Raw genomic sequence first — 20905 nt, 5'->3', positions numbered from 1 at the left:
AATTCACCTGCAAAAATTCACCTGCAAAAAATTCACCTGAAAAAAATTCACCTGCAAAAATTCACCTGCAAAAATTCACCTGCAAAAATTCAACTGCAAAAGTGATGAACTTTAATGACCCAAGCCAGAGCAATCAGCACCAGATCGAGTCGAGTGGCTCTCGGCCAATTAAATTACGCTGTTTGATCACATGACACCGTTAGCCAGCAGTGTGTCTCCTAAAAGAGAGCTGTTTAGAGGTGAGTGATTAAGTTTTTCTCCTAAATAGAGATCATTACAGAACGCCTAGTCCTACTTAAAATCCCATTTATTTTTATTTTATTATCTACTCGAACTAAGGAAAACGTTTGACTAACTCAAAGACAATTTCCACGCCTCCCCTGCCTGACTGCAGAGGCAGTTTTGAATTTAGGAGCAGCAAGATGGAAGCGGCAAACCCTGGCGATTCTCCGGTAAGTATATTGTTTTTTATCTTCAAGTTTGTCTTTTGAAACGTTAATTTTATTTAAATCCGTTGCTCACGTATAAAGTACACAGACGGGGTCTTTGCTCAACTCGTCTGAGGCGTGTCTCACTAAGCGCTACATGCTAGCATCCTGCTAACCGAGCTACCCTTTACATGCTGTGCTTTAGAAAATAGGATACTCGTTAAAAAATACTCCGCAGATATTGATAGATAGACGAACACTGCAAATATAATGTTGTAAACGAAAACGGCCTTTGGTGAAGGGGTAAAATACACCATGAATAAAGCCATAGATTGAATGGCTGCCATGGTTGCAGAACGGCCTGATTTAATGACAAGAATGGGGAAGAGTGAGGTGAAGTGAACCAAAGCCACAAAACACGGTCAGACAAGGCGGCAAAAGGGCAGTGATCTGTCCGTCAGTATGAAGTTGGTGTGTGCTTTGGTGAACAAAAACTCCAGACCGGTAGCAGGAAGGTGCGAGACTCGTGTTTCACTGGAATAGTGGTGAATTAAAACATCCTTTGTTGGGGACATTTAGGTGTAAATGCATCCATACAGGTGAGACAGAGGCAGACCAGACAGTGAAGAAAACAAGGCAAACATTAGAAATATTAAAACGGAAATATAGGATTAATATAACATACAATTGGGGAAAATGTAAGGAACACAATGTAAATGATATTGTAAAGTCATTAAAACAGCATACTCTGATTAAAAGAAACAGATAATTGGGTAGGAGGATGATGATGATGATGATTTTGATGATAATAATAATAATAATAATAATAATAATAATAAAATAAAAAAATGTACAAGATGGGTATGTATACTTGTAGCCAGAACTTAACAACAAAGTTGTAGCATGTCAGTACCTTACCCCATCCATTATATCCACACTTTCAGAAAAGGATATGGTCAATATCTTTACAAATACTATCTAAACTTAAACGGGATATTCCCTCTGCTTCTTCTGCTTCTCGTATACACCCTCAGGGTTTGTGATCAGCCAGCGGCTGATATGATCATTAATCCTGTAAAATAATATTCTTTCGGTTTATGAATCTGTTTGCATGGATTTCTTAATCCGTTTCCACTGTTAGCAGAAGTTGTGCATGCAGTTTTGGTGTGCTGCTCTCCAAGACTACAAGCTGCGTTAAAGTTGGAAGTAACTGGCCGATGTTCCACTGTTGAAGATAGCTGTGCCCATTTGTTGCACATTGTGGGTATGGAGAAGTTGAGGCCCTTGCAGGCTACCCACAATTTCCCCAAACTGAGCGATTATACATCTTGCTTCCATATTTGTATCTTGTGTCACTAAAAATAATTTTATTTAATTTTATACATTGATTAATGACCTGCAGAATCTCCTTATCATATTAAGTGATTCATAATTGTCACTTTATGCTTTCTCCATCTTGAAAGTGATGACATCCTTGCATTACATCCTTTAGGTTCATTTTCTGCAGGCAGGTTTCTGACAGAACAGGCAGATTTACACTATAACATGCAGCGTTCTATAGATGGACACATAAAGAAATGAAAAATTACATGTATGTGCTAACTTTCTAAACACTGTTACATTAATGATTAAGTAGATAAAACATTTATGTCAGCCTTGGCTCATAGTTCATTTAAAGACAAGAACTTTGTGTGTGTTTCAGGTCCTGCACTCTCAAAGACTGAATGAACCAGCATTGCAGCCATGGGTCACTGTGAGCATCACAGGGAAGGTTGAAGCCGCCCACTGCAGCTGTAAGGCCGGAGTCACGGAGACCTGCACCCATGTCACTGCTCTTCTGTTTAATGTAGAAGCAACAGTGATCTGTGGCACAAGGACTGTTACAGATGAACCTGCATACTGGGTTTTGCTGGGTAATATGACCAAGATACAGTCAGAGGTTGGCCATAAGATAGACTTCTCCTCTTCAGCTGCCCAAAAAAAGGCTCTTGATCAGAACAAACAGACCATCTGTAGTGACAGGTAAAAGGAGCCGTCCTCAAAAAAGAAATCCCACCTGCTACTGTGGAGGAGTTGTCACTGCTATAATGCCATCATGTTTTATCTAGGGGTCTAGATTTATGCCTATAGTGCACTGCCGTGTAAATAATTTGCATTTACTGAATGAGTATCACTGTTCAAAAATTGAATAAAGAAACAAACTAATTTTTGCCTTTTTTTTATTAAAACCACTTTATAGAACATCACATCAGTTACAATGTAGAATCCATGTCACTGGAGCATTTTGATTCAATAAACAGTAAAAAGGTGAGCTGTGAAGACCAAGGACAAGTGCAGCTCACAGGTTTTCTATCCAAGGAATCCCAGAAGATTGCATGGTGTCATTGCCCAGCAGTTGTTCGCAGGACATATGGACTCAACCTCAACAATCCCTCACACTGAGCAGCATGAAGTGACAGTGCAGAGGAAAAACTCCCCTTTAACAAGAAGAAACCTCCAGCAGAACCCGGTTCAGTACCAGCAGCCATCTGGGTTTGGAGGAGAGAGAGAGACACAGAACTACCAAAAGTATTTTTTTTTTTTTATGTGATTGACTGTTGTTGTAATTCAAGCCCTGAGTGTAGAGCAGGTAAGATATAAAGTTGCATCCTAAATTCCATGCTCATGCAGAGTGTTTAGTTTATGACTTTTTCACCTGGTCATTTCTTGATGAACAGATGGTCTTTTAGGGTTGACCAAGCTGGTACCTTGACTCTGTTCTCTGCAAGATGTTGCAAAAAACAAAATCATATGGAGACAATATTGGACACAAAATATATAACAATTTAGTTAAATGTAGCATTAACTCATAAGTCTTGCTAAAGTAAACCTTGTATTCTGATTCATCACAGCAGCAGTTCAGTTGGATGATGTCAGTAACTGCAGCAAGTGTCTTGCTGACTGAATAATTACATCTTGCATAATCTGAAACAAACACATAAAGACAGAAACAATTTATAAATTAACGTTTGATAAAATCTAAGAATTAATCATTTATTAGATACCAATATGAATATGTCTACCATAAAACTTGTGTGGAGCGAAGTTACATTCAATCAAGATGGTCTGGCATGCTACAACTTTGTAGTTGTTAAGTTCTGGCTACAAGTATACATACCCATCTTGTACATGTTCTTTAACATTATTATTATTATTATTATTATTATCATCAAAATCATCATCATCATCATCATCCTACCCAATTATCTGTTTCTTTTAATCAGAGTATGCTGTTTTAATGACTTTACAATATCATTTACATTGTGTTCCTTACATTTTCCCCAATTGTATGTTATATTAATCCTATATTTCCGTTTTAATATTTCTAATGTTTGCCTTGTTTTCTTCACTGTCTGGTCTGCCTCTGTCTCACCTGTATGGATGCATTTACACCTAAATGTCCCCAACAAAGGATGTTTTAATTCACCACTATTCCAGTGAAACACGAGTCTCCCATCTTCCTGCTACCGGTCTGGAGTTTTTGTTCACCAAAGCACACACCAACTTCATACTGACGGACAGATCACTGCCCTTTTGCCGCCTTGTCTGACCGTGTTTTGTGGCTTTGGTTCACTTCGCCTCACTCTTCCCCATTCTTGTCATTAAATCAGGCCGTTCTGCAACCATGGCAGCCATTCAATCTATGGCTTTATTCATGGTGTATTTTACCCCTTCACCAAAGGCCGTTTTCGTTTACAACATTATATTTGCAGTGTTCGTCTATCTATCAATATCTGCGGAGTATTTTTTAACGAGTATCCTATTTTCTAAAGCACAGCATGTAAAGGGTAGCTCGGTTAGCAGGATGCTAGCATGTAGCGCTTAGTGAGACACGCCTCAGACGAGTTGAGCAAAGACCCCGTCTGTGTACTTTATACGTGAGCAACGGATTTAAATAAAATTAACGTTTCAAAAGACAAACTTGAAGATAAAAAACAATATACTTACCGGAGAATCGCCAGGGTTTGCCGCTTCCATCTTGCTGCTCCTAAATTCAAAACTGCCTCTGCAGTCAGGCAGGGGAGGCGTGGAAATTGTCTTTGAGTTAGTCAAACGTTTTCCTTAGTTCGAGTAGATAATAAAATAAAAATAAATGGGATTTTAAGTAGGACTAGGCGTTCTGTAATGATCTCTATTTAGGAGAAAAACTTAATCACTCACCTCTAAACAGCTCTCTTTTAGGAGACACACTGCTGGCTAACGGTGTCATGTGATCAAACAGCGTAATTTAATTGGCCGAGAGCCACTCGACTCGATCTGGTGCTGATTGCTCTGGCTTGGGTCATTAAAGTTCATCACTTTTGCAGTTGAATTTTTGCAGGTGAATTTTTGCAGGTGAATTTTTGCAGGTGAATATTTTTGCAGGGAAATTTGGAGGATAAAAATTCAGTGTCATAAATTCAATGTCTAAAAATACTTGAATTCTGATGATACTATATTTCTTCCATACTCTCCTGTCTGATCATTTCCTGATTACATTTACAATAATTGATTACACAGCAGTGGAGAGTAGACTTTATCACAGTAGATGTCTTTCTGAAAGCGCTGTAACTAAGTTTAAGAATATAATCCACCCGCTGTTATCATCTTCAATGCCCTGTACCAACATAGAGCAGTTTCAGTCAGGTTTCAGAGCTCATCACAGCACAGAAACAGCTTTAGTGAAGGTTACAAATGATCTTCTTATGGCCTCTGACAGTGGACTCATCTCTGTGCTTGTCCTGCTAGACCTCAGTGCAGCGTTCGATACTGTCGACCATAATATCCTATTAGAGCGATTAGAACATGCTGTAGGTATTACAGGTACTGCACTGCAGTGGTTTGTATCATATCTATCTAATAGACTCCAGTTTGTGCATGTAAATGGAGAGTCCTCTTCACACACTGAGGTTAATTATGGAGTTCCACAGGGTTCAGTGCTAGGACCAATTCTGTTTACATTATACATGCTTCCCTTAGGCAGCATCATTAGAAGACATAGCATACATTTACACTGCTATGCTGATGACACCCAGCTCTATCTGTCCATGAAGCCAGATAACACACACCAATGAGTTAAACTGCAGGAATGTCTTAAAGACATAAAGACCTGGATGGCCGCTAACTTTCTGCTTCTTAATTCAGATCAAACTGGGGTTATTGTACTCGGCCCTGAAAATCTTAGAAATATGGTATCTAAGCAGATTCTTCCTCTGGATGGCATTACCTTGGCCTCCAGTAACGCTGTGAGGAACCTTGGAGTCATTTTTGACCAGGACATGTCCTTCAACGCACATATTAAACAAATATGTAAGACTGCTTTCTAGTGCTGTTCGATATAACAATATATATCGGATGACGATATAAAAACGTCTATCGTTTCATTTTACGCTATCGTTTGTTTCGTGGTGTTGCAAAATAAACTGTTTACGCCAATATTTTTTCATCGTTTTGATGATCATTGTAGTGGCTATATTAATTTCCTAAAGTTCTCTCTTTCTCTTATATTTAATATAACCACACTACAAGGTGGTTTGGGAAAATAAGTTAAAAGTATTTAGCTGAAGTGTATTTTTTTTATGTTAGTTCTTTTTTTTAAACTTGTAGTTCTAAATTGGAAGATTATTGTGATATTGAAATATTTTTTTATTTTTTCATCGCTCAAAATAAGCGTCACGCTCGCGGAAGCCGGTGTACCCGCCGAAACGCCATGCATTTATCGAGACTTTCAACCCCAGGTAGGCCAATTATGGATCTTCGGATCCACATTATGTCAGCAGCTCCACTGTGAGCTATGTTAAAAACAAACACCGCTCACGCCTCACAGACGACAGCTTACAGTCCTGCGTAAAGATGAAAGTGACTTCGTACAGCCCCGATCTGCAGACACTGTGCGCAGAGGTTCAGGAGCAGAAGTCCCGTTGTAAACATATCACGAAAGACCCGATGGTGTTTGCATGAACACGCTTTTCAGCATCTCTTTATTGACCACTTTTCACACACGGTTGCTGTACGCATACAGCCAGCTGTAGCTTTTCAGCTCACAGCCCGACATATACCAACAACAGCATAGAGAGCACAGACGCTCAGGTGCGTCCGCCTCCCCTGCAGCGGCGCTGCAGACCACGCCCCGCCACAGACATTAACCAGGTAAAATACATATTTAGGCAGAATTTTGCAAATATCTATTTTTTTTAGCAGCATAGTGCTTTTTTTCCAATTATTTTTTAAAAGTCAGGTCAAGGCTCCAAAAGCCCAAAGGCGATATGAGGGTGGCGGCTCACAACAGTTTTTGTTTCCTGGATCCTTTTAGTTCAGCTGGGTGTCTTTCCTTTTGTTATATTTCTTTAGGAGTTCAAAATGTGTTCATTACATAAATAACATGTCATTTTCTCTGTAGCATTTCATGGATTTCATAAGCAACACACTTTAGTTGTTCACACAAAGCATACAAGTAAAAAACAATATATACAGTGCAAGGGGGTAGATTTGGTTTTGGCGTTGGTGGGGACGGACGATTCAACCATCGAACCCTGTTTCTTTTTTTCCCTTTTTGTCTTTGCTTCTTGATTTTAAAAAAAGGAGAAATATACTTGCCTACATATGCTATTCTACATGCTTTTAAACCATTTAAAATTACAATTCATAGTTTTACATGTGAATTATATAATGTTAAATTACTATTAAACAAATGACTGACTAAGTATTTTAGGCTTTAGTTTACTTCAGCCATATTCCATATAAATCAGGTATCATACAAACATAAAAATAGCTTCAAATACAGTCATGACAATAAAAGAATATGACTTCAAGGACTTAACAACATTACTTCAGTTACACCAACATCTCTGATACATTAGCACTAAGGGGACACTGAATGCAGTACCTGCGTTTTATCCTCAGATTACAATTATTATTCTGTGCTTGATGTGCCTCACCTTTGGGCCTGGCTCTTCCCCTCTGACTGCACTGGGACATATTGCCACCTGATAAAATAACACATTGATTTGTGCCATATAAAAGTGAGACGTGTCAATTCAGATTCTTTGTCAAACATACACTAATGAATCAATTTACATCAGCAGCCTAACAATTGTCATGATAATAAATACTAGTTAATCTATAGCACCAAATCATCAGCCAGTCACCTGTGAGCTCGCCTCTTCACCTCTGTCTGAGCTACAACATGGCAGAGCTGCCTCTGTCACCTGATCAATAACAGTGAGACATTCCACATACATGCAGTCACACATGTGCTTCAAATACAGTCATGAACCAACAAGTCATCATCCAATTTCACCTGTGACCTTCTGTCACCATTGCTCTCTGAGCTTTGGGTTGGTTGAAATATTTGCATATCATGATGACATTTTATCTCAAAAATGAACCCTATGAATACGTCAGTGCGATTAGGATGAAATTATTGTGTCACCAACATTTTAACATTAAACATATAATTCTAACAGCCTCTGTAAACTAATATCCGGGCTGCTCGAGGCTGACGTTTTCTGACAGTTTCAATCAAAATGAGAAACGCTGCTCTGAGACTGAGAGAACTAATAGTGCTGCCTGTTATGCAGTTAGTTTCCCAAACACGTTATTCGTGGTTACATACAGTTTCAGACTGATGTGGGCCAAAGCCTAGCACAGCCTGTAACGTTATTGTGACACATTTTATGAGTGAACTTGGCTTTAAGTGACTTACAGGTTTCTTTGAAAAATACTTTCTTATATCCAGGTTCTTCCTCTTTGCTGCCGTCCTCCTCTCCTCCTCGCAGCGCAGGTTTGCCGCTGCTGAAACTAAACAGAGCTCCCTGAAAGGCTCAGCCAATCACATTGGCCATATTTGTCACATGATGTAGGACTCCAGTAGAGAACGTAATTTAACTCTTTCTGCACCGCTGGGTGAATGAGACGCTGACAGATCGTTTTTTTCTTGATTTTCTTTATTCGAAGAGATCAAATTATTGGTGGGGACAATTCAATAATCGCAGGATATTGGTGGGGACATGTCCCTTCCGTCCACGCCAAGTCTACGCCCTTGATACAGTGTTATCTTCATTTTAGATGTCAAAAAGTATTTGCGGCTCCCAGTGTTTACCTTTGCGTGGAAACCGGGTCCAAATGCTGACCCCTGTCCTAGAGTATTTAAAAGTAGAATGGGAGGCAGAGCCTTCAGTTTTCAGGCCCCTCTTCTGTGGAACCAGCTTCCAGTTTGGATTCAGGAGACAGACACTATCTCTACTTTCAAGATTAGGCTTCAAACTTTCCTTTTTGCTAAAGCATATAGTTAGGGCTGGACCAGGTGACCCTGAATCCTCCCTTAGTTATGCTGCAATAGACGTAGGCTGCCGGGGATTCCCATGATGCATTGAGTTTTTCCTTTCCAGTCACCTTTCTCACTCACTATGTGTTAACAGACCTCTCTGCATTGAATCATATCTGTTATTAATCTCTGTCTCTCTTCCACAGCATGTCTTTATCCTGTCTTCCTTCTCTCACCCCAACCAATCACAGCAGATGGCCCCGCCCCTCCCTGAGCCTGGTTCTACCGGAGGTTTCTTCCTGTTAAAAGGGAGTTTTTCCTTCCCACTGTCACCAAAGTGCTTGCTCATAGGGGGTCATGTGATTGTTGGGTTTATGTCTGTGTGTATTATTGTAGGGTCGACCTTACAATGTAAAGCTCCTTGAGGCGACTGTTGTTGTGATTTGGCGCTGTATAAATACAATTGAACTGAATTGAATTACAGCAGTGTAACTGAGACCACAGGGCACAGAACTACTAACTCTGAAAGAAGTACAGTAAGCAGCGCACTGTGTGAAGTCATGTATGTAAACTTCAAGTTTAGCCTTTTGATGGTTGTCAGGATGAGTTTTAGAGCCTGTTAACCCAGAGTCACCCCAACTGATCCATTATGGTCAATTCTGATACCAAAAAATGACTTGAGATCAGGAGAGCAGCTGACCCTGCTGTTAGGAATTTGAGGCTCGTCTTACTTGATTTCTGGTTCTGCTGCTTCTGTGCTGAGCTCTCATTACCAATGCAGCTCAGGCTGTTTCCTCTACACCGTGACAGGGAAGCAGCTGAGGTACAGACAGGCTTTATTTAACCCTTCTGTTATGTTGTGGGTCCAACTGACTGTTTTGATATTTGAAAAACATTTTAAAAAATGGTTCAAATTGCTTTTTTAACATGAAACTTATTTTGCTTTGCTAAAAAAGTGTGATCAACATATAAATGGTCCATCTGACATATCTGTAACCCTGCAGGTTCATATTACATAGATACGGTTCGAGTCAGTTTGACCTGGCAGTCAAAGTGGAGGCTAACGGGGTGAGCCATATTTCACTTCAAACACACAACTGACTTACTGACCTCATGTGTAAAGTGATGTTATGACGTTTGATGGGAACCTTTTCTGCTCTCCGGCCAGCTCCAACCACACTGAATGTACACTCAGCAGGAAATGAGCAGAGTACATAAGGACTCTGCAGCCTGTCAGTTTATTACCAAACGGGCAGCAGAAGTAAAAAGCTGAGAGCCCAGCAGGCTCTGGAGCTTTGATCACAGGGTGGGAGATTCGTCTGAGGAGGATGTGGCTGAAGAACATCTTGAAGTCTCAGGATTCAGATTATGAACCAAATGAGGAAACTGCTGTTCATATCTAGGGATGGGGATCGTTTAGGTTTTATCCGATACCGGTGCCAAACCGGTACTTTTGAAACGGTGCCGGTGCTCAAACGGTGCTCAAACCGGTGCTTAAAGAATGGAGAACACAAAATTGGTCCAAAAACCTCTCATGTTCAGCTGTTTTTGTAAAAAGATAACAACGTTAGCCTTTTCTGCAGCTATGGGGCATATATGGTATCACTCTTGGCTGGAAGCAGTGCTTAAACAATGGAAAAAACACAAACTTTGTCCAAAAACCTCTCATGTTCAGCTGTTTTCCACTTTTTCTTTGGTCATTTTAGCCTTTTTGGCCAGGGTGAAGGGAGCATCTGCCATCAAACAAGAAGACAGCCGCATGTAGCTATGATGATGTTTGCTAGTTCACCTTACATGCATTAACGTAATAACGTGGTTAGCCTACTCAACGTAAATTACACATGAACAACATTAAGCTACTCACGCAGAGAAGAACGGCTGCTGCTGCATCATCATCCTCATCATTTCTGCTACACTGGCAGGGCTAGGGGCCAGGACTCTCCTCTTCGGGTTTTTGGGGGATGTTGCATAACAGGCAACCCACCCGCAGTAGATGTGCTCGGTGTGAGGTCTCGCAGCAAGCTATCAAATACGGCGCATTTCTGGGATTTAAAAAAAACGCTATGCGTCGCCAGGTGTTTCATCAGATTCGAGGTGTTACCTCCTTTGACAGTATCACAGTATCAGCTTAAAGCACTTGTTGCTGCTGAGTTTGCATCTTTTGCTGTGAAGTACAGCCAGACTTTGACCGCTTCACCTTGGGCATTTTTAATCTGTAGCTCTGCTCTAAAAGAACGTACGTACCTGGCCCCGCCTACTATCCTCGGAAACGTAAAATGATTGGCTAGAAGTGTATCACAGCTCAGGAAAAAAAAGCACTGAAATAAAGCACCGAAATGTGCGCTGCTTTTCGGTCTGGTTACTACTGTTTATGTCAGAACCGGTGCCATCATGGCACGCGACACCGGTACCCATCCCTATTCATATCCCTCCAAGGACAACAATATTATCAAAAAATGGTTAAATATTGTGATCTTCATCCTGAGATACACATCAGCCAAAAGTGCACGAAACACAATAACAAACGGTGCCAAGTCCCACTAGTGTGGCAGTGACTCGTGTGACAGAGCTCGGTACAGAAAGTCATTCTGAAAACAGCTAATCTGAAGAGACGGTGTATCTGAAGGAGAACTGACAGGATGCATGTTTGCGAGTCCTGGCTGGGTCTGTGAGTCAGCAGCCAGTCTGTGGGATGCAGAACACGTCTCTGGAGACTTTGTATTTTCTCTCAGTAATCTGATTTGAAAATTGAGATATGAATGTTCAACACGCTTACAGCTATTATTACTACATTTTAGAAAAGTCAATATCATGGAAAACATTCTGTTTTGTATGCAGGACTTTTCAATGTACATTAAAAATGTTTAAATACTCATTTTTTTTTATGAAAAAACGAGTTATATATCAGCATTGAACCATGATCTGTGAGCTACATTGCATTAAATATTGATTGAAATGTTAGTAATGGATTAATCATGACATATAAACACTGTTTATGGGAATATTTGGGTGTCTGACACTTTTGGACGACTAACAATGACGTGTGTCAAACTGACCCACACATATCATTGTTGTACCTGAGAACAGGAGGGTCAGCAGAAGTACAGTACTTGTGTTAAAAAATCTGAAATCTTGAACAAGCGTGCAGGCTGTGAAATGTACTCACAGTCAGAAAGTGAAAAGCAGCTTTTCTGAAGATGTTTCTACTACTTTGTCCAAAGCTAACTGAGCCTTGTGCTACTAATAATAAGAACAAAATAATATATTTAGTGCATTAGTACAACATTAGTTGTAGTGAATCAATCAGTTTCTGCTGTGAGCTTCACTGTGAGCCGTCGTCCTGCTCTAACCTGCAGTGTTTTCATGCACCCTGTAAATAACACACAGTTTGTACACACTTCAGGTTCATATGACATTTTGCATCATATACTGATCCAGTATATAGTATATTAAAGGTCGCTCTCATGTAAGCTTTAGATTTCAGATCGCATTGAACAGCCCTCGCCTTCAAACCGAACCGCTCTCCCTCCCACCCCTTCCTGTATTTCTCCTTTCAAAAACACTTCTGGATTGTTCTGCCCCACTTTAACTCTTAGTACAGCGCTACAAATGATGCATAAATTAAATGTTTTTTCATCATTTTGACGGCACGCACTGATGTGAAATAAAACCTGCCTCAAACTTCTTAAAAGAAAAATAACAAGCTTGTTTTGATAATCTGACGTAGAACAGATACTGGAGTCTTTATGCTGATGTGCTGATTGATGCATCAGACCAGAACTTAAAGATCCTGTTTCCTGATCCATGTTTTATTACCGGCTGTGGAAATCGTGTATGTCACTGTTCTCTCTGCTACTGCTAAATAATGTTTTCTGTATATCCACAGACCGCACATGTCCACAGACTGCATATATCCACAGACCACATATATCCACAGACCGCACATGTCCACAGACAGCATATATCCACAGACCACATATATCCACAGACCGCACATGTCCACAGACCACATATATCTACAGACCGCACATGTCCACAGACCGCATATATCCACAGACCGCACATGTCCACAGACCGCATATATCTACAGACCGCACATGTCCACAGACCGCATATATCCACAGACCGCACATGTCCACAGACCGCATATATCCACAGACCGCACATGTCCACAGACAGCATATATCCACAGACCGCACATGTCCACAGACAGCATATATCCACAGACCGCACATGTCCACAGACCGCATATATCCACAGACCGCACATGTCCACAGACCGCATATATCCACAGACCTCACATGTCCACAGACAGCACATGTCCACAGACCGCACATGTCCACAGACCGCATATATCCACAGACCGCACATGTCCACAGATCTCATATATCCACAGACCGCACATGTCCACAGACAGCATATATCCACAGACCGCACATGTCCACAGACAGCATATATCCACAGACCGCACATGTCCACAGACAGCATATATCCACAGACCTCATATATCCACAGACCACATATATCCACAGACCGCACATGTCCACAGACCGCATATATCCACAGACCGCACATGTCCACAGACAGCATATATCCACAGACCGCACATGTCCACAGACAGCATATATCCACAGACCGCACATGTCCACAGACAGCATATATCCACAGACCGCACATGTCCACAGACCGCATATATCCACAGACCGCATATATCCACAGACCACATATAACCACAGACCGCACATGTCCACAGACAGCATATATCCACAGACCGCACATGTCCACAGACAGCATATATCCACAGACCGCACATGTCCACAGACCGCATATATCCACAGACCGCACATGTCCACAGACAGCACATGTCCACAGACCTCACATGTCCACAGACAGCACATGTCCACAGACCGCACATGTCCACAGACCGCATATATCCACAGACCTCACATGTCCACAGACCTCATATATCCACAGACCGCACATGTCCACAGACCGCATATATCCACAGACCGCACATGTCCACAGACCGCACATGTCCACAGACCGCATATATCCACAGACCTCACATGTCCACAGACCTCATATATCCACAGACCGCACATGTCCACAGACCGCATATATCCACAGACCGCACATGTCCACAGATCTCATATATCCACAGACCGCACATGTCCACAGATCTCATATATCCACAGACCGCACATGTCCACAGACAGCATATATCCACAGACCGCACATGTCCACAGATCTCATATATCCACAGACCGCACATGTCCACAGACCGCATATATCCACAGACCTCACATGTCCACAGACCTCATATATCCACAGACCGCACATGTCCACAGACAGCATATATCCACAGACCGCACATGTCCACAGATCTCATATATCCACAGACCGCACATGTCCACAGACCGCATATATCCACAGACAGCACATGTCCACAGACAGCACATGTCCACAGACTGCACATGTCCACAGACAGCATATATCCACAGACCTCATATATCCACAGACCTCACATATCCACTTTCACCTGCATACACAGTTTCTTGGTAAATCGATGTCTCCTTGGCCTGGTTCCTTCTTATCTGTGTGTTTATGTGTAAAAACCACATCCAGTCTAGCCTACGCTCTCCCAACAATATACAAATGTTTGTCCCCTGAGTCAGAACACAATTAAAAAACAACAACATTTAAATATGGCTGTGTTTCTGGAATAATCCACAGAATAAACTGAAATGGTCAGAAATAGTTACAATGTGGGACTTTAGTTGTATTTATATGAGTGAGAGAAAAGCTCCTCTGGTTAGTGTGACTGCTTATAATGTCATTGTTGCATATTATTCCTGTGTCTGTGTGGAATATTGCATTTGTTATATTGTTATGTATCGTATTTATGTGCTGCCCTCTTGGAAACTTTGATCTGGATAAATAAAGGACAACAATAAAAATAACAGAAGATTCTATGCACTGTTACCAAGTACTTGTATTTTGTTACTTTCGACCTCTGTTACGACACAGTTCAATTTCAATTCACAGCAAGTACAGCTGTCTCAAGGCGTTTACATACAGACACACACAAAGTCACTCTAATTTGGAACCTGGGAAAAACATCCATATTATCTGCAGTATCAGTACCAGGACCAGGTATTGCAGAGTATTTGTGTTTTTTTTCCTAGTGAAGCCCACGATGTCTCCTCTCATACATCAGTGAGACATCAGAGACATGAGACATGTAGCAGTGAAATGTGTTTGGATGGTTTCGTATACAACATGTTCATAATCATACTGTACATATTTCACATGCTCTGTTCAACTAAGTACTTGTGTGGCTCGTGAGGGTGGTAGGCTGTGAATGTTGGATGGCAGTCTACACTGAAAAGAAATCACATTACTTCTTAATGAGGTCATTTTAAAGCTGGAGCCAAAAGAGCTTGAAAGCAACAGTGAATGGAGCTGAGAGAGCAGAGAGAACTTTAAGGAATCACTCGGTGTGTCTGACAGACTGATGGTCGGTAAACACATCAGAGACATTCACGCTTTGTGCTTTTAAATTATAAGTTCAAGAAGAAGAAAAACAACACACACACACACACACGGTGCTGTTGTTGAGGTTATATAGTTTAACCTTCTGCTGACATGTATCTAGATACACTACTACTACTACTACTACTAATAATAATAATAATAATAATAATAATAATAATAACAATAACAATAATAATGCATTAACACCAAACTTTTTCTAAAGAAAACGTTGCTGGTCAGATTGGTTGGTTATGATTAGTTAGTATCTGAAAGTCTTCAGTAACGTGACTTATTTAGTTCACAGCTGTCCGTATAATGCGTAATAAAGTGAAGCGCTCAGACGGTCCAGAGCTGTGCAGCCAAGCGGATACTGCTGATGCTCGCTGTTTTCCAGCGTGTCCCTATTCTGTGAAAGCGACACACTCGCAAAGGCTCAGTCACTGCTGTGTTACCGTCCACGTCTCTAAACGCGTACTCAGTGCGAAGATAACGCAGAGCTACTGTACCTGCGGGCTACACCGTGTTCCTCTAAGGCTTCCACTTCCAGCTCGAACAATCCTCCGTGTTTTCAGCGGGTTTTTTCCTTTTTAAAGAGAGATGAAAGGCGCGCTTCACAGAGCGCCTGTGTGCAGGAATAAAGTGGCGCAAAGCTTCTGAAGAAAAGCGGCTCCAAACTTCAGAAGTCCCGATATCCTCTCCGGGAACACCGAGGAAAAAAAAACACAGAGACAAAGTCAAACTTCAGCCTGCTGAGCCACAGTCACGGGTGGTTTGGGTTCGGGTTGAACTGTCACTCGGCCGCCCCACTCCCCACTGCACACGGAGGGTGGAGTCACGTCCAGATTTGTTGAGGTGGTTCTTTTGCGCCCAGCTCCTCCCCCCGTGGGCTCCCCAACACTACGTGTTGTGATGTGCTGTCCATCACATCGTGTGATAACTCTACAGTAGTAATAATACTATGGTCTGTCAAACTGACCTCCCAACTCTCCCAACTTGAACTTGTTACAACATGAAGCAGGAATTAGCAGATGTTAGCATGCTGCTCGGTGTTTCCACTCTGGCTGTCTCCAAGTTCAAATGGAACCAGCCGTACTGTATACGTGACTGTGCTTATTCATCCTGGTTACTATGATGCCACACACATGGACATCTCTCTAACATTGTAACCTTTGTTCTTCACCTCCTTTAGTGCACTGGTAGACCTGGGCTTTCTTCTTCTCAAACAGCACACTCTCACATATATATTCAACATACAACCATGTTAAAATCATTTACAGGACCCTACAGAGTACAGAAAAGTACAAAAAACACCTTAATGCATTCTTGGGATAAGGCGATATAGGTGGCCTGTGTTGCATCTCAAATGATGCATTTCATGTCAGTACAATTAGAAAAAAGACTTGAAATCATACGAGTTGTTGGAAGGGTTGCCAGGCGAAGCCTCTTCTGTCTAAAGTCAGTGTGGTAGCACAGCTTAGGTTTGCAAAGCTGCAAAATGAACAACAAAACACTTAGAACAATATCCTTCAGACAGACGATACCAAAGTGAAGACGTCTGGCGGCGTGCAGAGGACCACTTTTAAATATCACCACAAACTGTGAAGCACAGTGGTGGAGGCGTGGTGATCTGGGCACCTTTCAATCACTGAGTGGAGCATGAAGTGTGGACCATCTGTCAAATGTGCGTCCATCTGTCTGACAGTTAAAGCTTGGCTCTAATTGGGTCGTGCAACAGGACGATGATCCCAAGCACAGCTGAAAAAGAAAAGAGTCAAGCTGCTGCAAAGGCCCATTCCAGACCTCAGCCCCACTGAAACACTTTGGTGGGACCTTCAGAGAGAGCACAAATGTCCATAACTGAATACCCACACAGAGCACTGAACTGGGGCAATGTTATAAAGAAAGCCAAAATGTTGGGGACTGATAAAGTCATACAGTAAATGATTAGTTCAACTGAAGGTGCTTCCACCGGGCCATCAAGGTGGGTGATTGGTGTCCTCAGGTAAACACATGGCTCTGCAGCAGTCAGCCTAGATTGAGCCCCATGAGTTCTACCAGTTGTGCCCTTTCATTTCACTTAGCAGTGCCTTTCTTGTTTTATGCTTATTGATACTAAGACGTGTCTGGTGCACGTCATCATTATTTAGTAGGACCTGCTGTTCCAACATGTAGAACAATAGGTCATATATGGTGACGTATCAACCCTGCCTCTGGTTCCAAGCTCCTACTGAGTTTATTAAGGCGGCCATCTTTTTAACATGTTGCAGTGCTTTGCATTTTCCTTTTTTTGGCACAAACAAGCCCCTGAAAATAATCACTGGTCACTGTCGGACTGCATTCATCCAATCACATTTACTTTCATTATTATTAGTTACCACTATTCCTCGGTCTTCATTACACTATGTTAGCACCACCAGGTAGCACACTATGTTTCAGCTAGCCAGACTTCACTAACCCTTCAAACACTCTGTCTTTATTTATGTCTGAAGTGATAGCAGAGCTGTTTTAGTCTCTGATGTCTGAACATGGTATGTCCTCTTCAGATGGAAACTGCTTTATGAGTGTTTGCTATTAAATGTATTTGAAAAATGGGGTTAAAGACTGCAGCTGTTCATCTGGATGAAGAGTTTTCATGACTCATCCAGGTGACTCTCAGCTGACTGCAGGTTTACACAACAGTACATTTGGTTATTGACTGAAACTAGCACCACTGATGAACAATGGACTGGGAGGTCAGTACCAGGGCCACTGATATGCCACACCCACACAGATGATGTGGACAAGTGGGTGAAAAGAAGTGACAGACAACACATTCAAGAATTCACAGAGAGTTGGGGAATGGCTGCAATCACAGCATGTAAGATGGTGACAGATGTACCTTTAGGCCCCTCCTCCATTCAGAGATGGTCTTTCCCTTTTCACGTAAATGGCCTCCTTGACTCCGCCCTCAAACCAGCGTTCCTCCCTGTCCAGGATGATACATCCTCATCATTGAAAGAGTGTCCACTGGCCTGTAGGTGTGCATAGACTGCAGAGTCCTGGCCCGACGAGGTGGCTCTGCTGTGTTGTGCCGTCCTCTTAGCCAGAGGTTCTTTGGTTTCCCCGATGTATAAATCCTGGCAATCCTCCTGCACTTAACAGCGTACACTATGTTACTCTGTTTGATACTCTGGATCCTTATCGCAGCACGTTTTGGGGTTTGAAAGTCAAAGAGATGAGATTTTGTCTCAACTATTCTGATACTCCTGACACGTACTCCTGGATCGGCTGGAGCTTTTTTTAGGAGCCTTTCCAGCTTTGACAAACATCCAGCTAGGATAGCCACATTTACTCAGGGCCTTCTTGATGTTCTTCTGCCTCCCTGGCTGCTGTGTCTGTGCGGATGGTGTTCGCTCTGTGTTGTAGTGTCCTGATGACCCCCAGTTTGTGCTCCAGTGGATGGATGGATGTATAGATACACACTAACACATGAGCATACACAAATAAAACCATTTCCAGCACGTAAACCACAGCAACAACAAACTACATGCTCTTTTTTGCAGAATGTATATTGGATGTGTTTTATACGTTTCCCCACACTTCCACACAGTATGTCCTGTAAGGTAGTATAATAGAACAATAGAGAGTATATAATGACGTTTGATGTGAGTCAAACCTTAGATACTGATCCGTATGTGTAGGTTTACGGTACACGTCAGCTTTTAGATGTCCCCCATTACTGATGGAAATCTCACAGTCTAAGAAGGCTAACCTGCCCCTTTTCATATCCTCCCTGGTGAATCTGATGTGTCGGTCCACAGAGTTAATGTGATCTGTGAAATGTGGTACGTCCTGAGATTTGATTTTCAGCCGGGTGTCATCCACATATCTGAACCAATGGCTTGGAGGTGTTCCAGGGTAGATTAGCAGAGCTCTCTTTTCCACTTCTTCCATGTTCAAATTGGCCACGATGGGTGAAACTGGGAGCCCACGGCACACCCATGTTTCCGTCTGTAGAACTGACCCTTGTATGTGAAACAGGTGTAATGAAGACACAGTTCAAACACACTTGGTGGATGCTGAGAGCGGTCCTGTTGCTGAGGTTGGGGTCTAATCTCTTACGGACTACCTCCAATGCTTCCGTGACTGGGATGCAAATGAAGAGAGATGTAACGTCGTACGAGACCATGGTTTCATCTGCCTCCATGATGACATCTCTCACCTTCTCAACAAAATCCAAAGTGTTCTGGATGTGGTGTTCAGAGCTGCCTATCAATGGGTCAGGATCGAAGCCAGAAACTAAGAGATGTTACAAGTGACAGAGCTGATCATACAGGCTTTAAAGGAGGTCTTAAAGGTGCACCCTGTTTATGTTTTTTTAGTTAACTATACAGACTTGGTGTAGATTCCCCTGGGTGTGACTTGTGGTCTGAGGTCTGGTCAGTAAAGTCAACTGCTTAAGACAATCTATCACCCTTTTCCTGTGACCACTACCTGGGTCTTGTTTCAAGGGTTCATATTTTAGTATTTTATAGTATTTTTGTCACTGAGCTAAATTTTCTCATGAAGGTCTGTGTGGTTTAGCAAACCAACACCTGCTGTAGACTGCTGGATGGTGCTGTTGTTGTCCTTACTAAGTGGTGTAAGTACCTTCCTCTCCTCCATGCTGATATTGGATGCTGGGGACTTTTCTTTGCTGAGACAGGCCGACATTTTCATCCACAGTTGCTCTGCTTTCACATCTGCGGTGTTGTTGTTTTGAATTTCTGACTCTGTGGCTGTGATCAGTTACACAATCTCAGCATCATAGCAAAGTTCAGCCCTTTTGCAAGGATATTTTTCTCTGCTTGAGTGAGTTGTTGACAGTTTTTCTCTCTCTTACATGTCCACATCCTCCATGTGACATATCAGTGACCTTATGGCCAATAGTTAGTCAGTGGTCCTAGTTTAGGTCATTTTACAAATGTCCTGTTTATAAGGTTGGAAACCTGCAGTCAGCTGAGACTGAAGAAGTCACCTGATGATGACGAAGCGTTTCTCCCACTGAAAACAGATGAACAGAATCAACTTTCTGGGATTTCCTTACCCGGATGATTGAGCGTGCGTGAAGGCATACCTCCATCTAAGTTTTCTTATAGATTTTTTTTCTTCAGTCCATTTTTGGTCAACTTTTGTACCCTGGGAAAGACAGGCGAACTCCCTCACAAACAGTATGAAGAATAGGTATAACAGAGCTACTCTACAGGGCAAATGGTACAATAGCGCCATTTATTGGTCTTTTTAGGGTACTGCTTCATAGGAAACTTCAACATCTGCTGATTTTAATTCCATCCATTCTCTTCAAACACTCTTCTTGTCTAAAATAGTGGCAGGGGTTTGGACCTTAACCCAGCTGTCATCAGTCCAACCTGAGACAGTTGCCAGTCAAAAGGTAAGGGTTATAATTTTATTTTATTTGTAGTTTTTAAATCCTAGCACCAGAATAAATTAAACCCAGCTATAGCCGGGCGGGTGCCAACTGACAAAAATCTCGGCAGAAGTTCTTGAGAGAAGAGGCTGAATAGTTTAGGTGGGAACAGTAGGTTATATAAGACCAGACTGTTGTTTATTTTTTATGAATGTTTGCTGATAATTCATGTCCCTCTGCATGTGGGGTGGTCACCTACTAACTGGAAGGTTG

The 20905-nt window shown here is 41.9% G+C and overlaps 1 protein-coding gene and 1 long non-coding RNA gene across 7 annotated transcripts in view; one reads left to right on the top strand and one right to left on the bottom strand.

Annotated features, from left to right (window-relative positions):
• The window catches only part of pdzd2 (PDZ domain containing 2), a 93370-nt gene extending 77234 nt beyond the window's left edge, over window positions 1-16136 (bottom strand). For 2 of the 6 annotated variants that reach the window (XM_082555301.1, XM_082555308.1), the window contains exon 1: window positions 15753-16136. The gene's annotated coding sequence lies outside the window, so the exon portion shown is untranslated. Of the gene's footprint in view, window positions 1-7384; window positions 7433-7594; window positions 11736-15752 lie in introns of those variants that run through there. The other 4 variants (XM_082555304.1, XM_082555305.1, XM_082555302.1 and 1 more) reach the window with 4 other exon arrangements.
• Window positions 75-2633, top strand: LOC309719319. The gene is made up of 3 exons (XR_014280221.1): window positions 75-239; window positions 340-452; window positions 2131-2633. It is a non-coding gene; the product is annotated as an uncharacterized lncRNA (long non-coding RNA).
• Window positions 16137-20905: the final 4769 nt, after the last annotated feature.

Source organism: Aulonocara stuartgranti (assembly GCF_965226115.1).
Source record: "Aulonocara stuartgranti genome assembly, chromosome: 12".
Taxonomy (NCBI): domain Eukaryota; kingdom Metazoa; phylum Chordata; class Actinopteri; order Cichliformes; family Cichlidae; genus Aulonocara; species Aulonocara stuartgranti.
This window is presented reverse-complemented; position numbering and strand designations above follow the sequence as displayed.